This window comes from Centruroides sculpturatus, unplaced genomic scaffold (genome assembly GCF_000671375.1).
Source record: "Centruroides sculpturatus isolate CEXI.00-Female unplaced genomic scaffold, Cexi_2.0 scaffold348, whole genome shotgun sequence".
Classification (NCBI taxonomy): domain Eukaryota; kingdom Metazoa; phylum Arthropoda; class Arachnida; order Scorpiones; family Buthidae; genus Centruroides; species Centruroides sculpturatus.
The window spans coordinates 109695-113389 of record NW_019384859.1 but is presented as its reverse complement, the minus strand read 5'-3'; positions in this window follow the sequence as shown (position 1 = coordinate 113389).

The window sequence follows — 3695 nt, the reverse complement described above, 5'->3', positions numbered from 1 at the left end:
TATAACAAGGTGTCCCAAATTAAACTTGACATTTCCCAGCTGGCTACAGCAAAACCTATTTATTAGAAAATCACGAAAGTTTGGAAACATCTTAATGAGTTGATGGGAATTTTTCTAGAACAAAAAAGTTAGTTTCAAAAACCATCACTAGAGGGCATTTTCCAAGCTGAAATACTGGCAGATTTTGCCTGCAGGATCCCCAGACTTGAATCCGTGCGATTTTTGGCTCTGGGGCTATGACAGACTTGGTCTATTGTCATCCCATAACATTGCTATCAGACCTTAAAGACAGTATGGCATGCTATGTGCATAACATTCAAAGGTATACGCACTGCATGCAACCACTGAACATACTGTTTTACTCTTTCAGATGGTAGCAGATGATGGTGACTATTGTGTTTCAAACATGTTATGTTCTATATGAAGCTATAATACAGCCTGTAGTGGTAGTTTTTGAACTAACTTTTTTGATATAGAAAAAATTTCCATTATTTCATTAATGCTAATTCCTTTGGGTTCTGTTGTCTGAATTCCATTGTTTCATTTTGTTGTCTGTCATCTCAAATAAAAAATAATAATAATTGGTGTCTTGCTTGTAGATCTTTGTCATGGCATGCTCTTATCTGAGTTGTCCTTGTCAGCATTCCTGTTTAGTAATAAGTTAGTGTAACTAGTTTTAAGTTAGTAATAAGTTAGATTTAAGATAGCTATATGTTAATTTTAACTTAAATCTAACTTAACTAAATTATCAGCTTTTAACTGTTTACTCTTTCTCCTGGTTGTTTCAGTTATGTTATTCTTCTTCTTATAGGGTTGCCAGCTTAGGTTCTGAATTAATTTTAGTATTAGATTTAAGCCTTAATCTTTACTCTGTATAGCTTTTATGTAGCTGCACTACTTTATTGGTTTAAGCTACATCTCACAGCCTACAAAACTGCATGCCAACATTAAACACAAAGGGAGTAGTAACCTTACATACACTACTCCAGTGGTTCTCAACCAGGGGTATGAGCGTAAATTGAAGGGGTACATCTAACTTTCATTATAAAATGGCGTATGTTAATCAATTTGCTATAAATTATTAACACAAGAAACAAGAAACAACAAAAACTTGCTTTAAAATATCCCAGTGTGAACACCCAGTGTGAACATCCCAGTCTAAACAACTTGTTTATCCACTTGATTTTCCTGTCTGTCTGTGCCATTAGCGCCAAGAGAACCACTGCACTACTCAAAAGGATCCTTACTTTCTCTTCCTTCTAGCTCCTTATCCTCCTCATTTCTTCTCTCCCCTTCTTCCCTTTCTTCTTCCGGCTAAACATTTAGTGTACAGTCGTTGTCTTTTGTTATTTGTTATTCTCAACCTTTCATGACTTTTTGATGAATAATTTTTGCTATAGCAGCTGGAAAATGTCAAGTTTAATTTGGAACACCGTGTGTGTGTGTAGTACACAATATTAGTTATATTTAATATTTATATCCAAATTAATATAATTGCATGTTCATGTATTTACACATGTACAACAATAAATTTTAACATGTGTCCAAAAGTTAAGCATAATGACTGTATCATTATATATCTCAAAAACTATCAGTCAAAATGATATGAAATCTGATGTTTTTGTAAAACTAGCTGTATGAATAAACAAAACAATTACAGCTTTAATTATTTAAAATAAGAAAAATTACAAAGTAACAAACACCTGAGTATTCATTAAATTGTAAAATGAGACAGTAAGACCCCACTTAACGTGGAGATATGTTCCTAGATGACAGTGCTAAATGAAACAGCATTAAACAAAGTCATTTTAATACAGAGTAAATAGGGATAGGGGAACAAGCGACCAAAAATAAACAAATTTTACTTTAAGTTATTTTTATATTTGTATAAATAATATATGTTAAATAATACAAACATATGCACACAGAAATGTAAAGTTAATTTTTTGTGATGAAAGTCCTGTCTTTTCTGAAATTCTTGTTCTTTTTCAGTAAAGTCGTAAAGTTTCATTTGTTGCTTTTTTCTTTCCTTAAGCAAATGTCGGTTGCAGAAGAGCGCATCCAAAACACCTCGTTTTGCTTTTGCACTCGTTTCAAAATCTGGATCATTTGCTACAATTTGATCAATGATTTTGGTTATCATATCAAACTTTTATCAAGGAAATCTGTAGAGAAATTTTTTGGATTCTTCATTTTCAGAATCTATTTTCCAGTTCCACATGAATTCCATGTTCTGCCAGTTCTCGAAGGTTGTCGTTGTTAAGGCTCTCATCAGAAACCTGCTGTATCTTCTCAATATCCTGCTCATCTATATCTCCTAGTCCTGCTATATTGATTAGGTTGAGTTTAGACAACCTAATGATACAGCGATAGGCTCTTCTTGTTGAGAATTCTTGGATACCAGTGTAAGGAAGAGATAGCTATAAGAGTCCGAGCGTTATTTTTAGTTACTTTTATTTTTGCTTCTATTTTTGTTTGGGGCTTACGTTTTGTTAGGACGAAGGTTTCCTCACCATTCACCTTAGAAACTTAAAAATAGAAGAGAAACCAACTCACCGACGAGAGAAAAGCGCCATAGTAAAACAAAATTGCTCACACTTATGCTCCCGAGTGGAGAAAGTAAGTCCGCACCGAGAAAAGGGGAGGAGATCCCACAAGCACAACTTAGGACCTTGCTAAACCTTAAAGAATAAAAACATCCCGAAAATTGTCAAAAAGAATAATGTAAAAGGTTAGCGAGTATTGTCGGAAAATAGGCTGCCAGACAAACAGAAAAAAAGTTTGTTAGCAAATAAGTATGTAAATGAGGGAAGTGATCGCACTCAGAATTGTGACGTCACCTCACAGTATAAAGATCGAACCTCAAGCAAAGATGGCCGAGGTGAGCTTCTGTTAGCAATGAGCATGGTGAGCTTTGTAGCAGCAAACGAGAGAGGTGTCTGATAGGATAAAGTAGTTCCACGGCGATTTTGAAGTTATTCGATTTGTCGATCAAAGATTAGAGAAAGTCTTGAGAGTTGAGGAAAAAGTTGTTAGTATATTGGGATGACGGTTAGGATCTTTAATTCATAAGAATTATTGTATATAAGTTAAGTCTTTGATTTTTTGTCGAGTTTCAAAGGGGAATAGATTTAAGTTAGAAAATAGATTGAATTGAGTTTTGAGTTAGAAAATAGATTGAATTGAGTTTTGAGTTAGAAAATAGATTGAATTGAGTTTTGTTGGGTTGATTCTTATTGACTTTCATTGAATAAATTGTTATTTGATTTTTACTAAATTTTGTATATAGTTATTACTAGAAATTTTATTAAATATTGGATTGTTATTGACTTTGTCATTATTTAATTTGGTGCACGCTTAAAGTCCCTAACGGGTACTTAACGCAAAACCGCATAAAATATCCATTAGGTAACGGCTATTTCCGGCACACAGTCGTGTCGATAATTGTAGAGGGCAGAAAAATAATATAGTACTTTACACCTTTAGCTATAACTTCTTCCACACGTTGTTCGTGCATTTATCAGTTAATTCTTGCCAAGCAAAGTCTATATTTCCAATGGCATCCATGATGCTATATTTTTTCCAAAATTGCACCAAACATAGATTTAAAGAAAGCACACCTTTTTGCCATTTTTTGCTGATTGGTTTGTGTTCACAAATAATTATATTATATATGAATCGATGAAATGCCACGA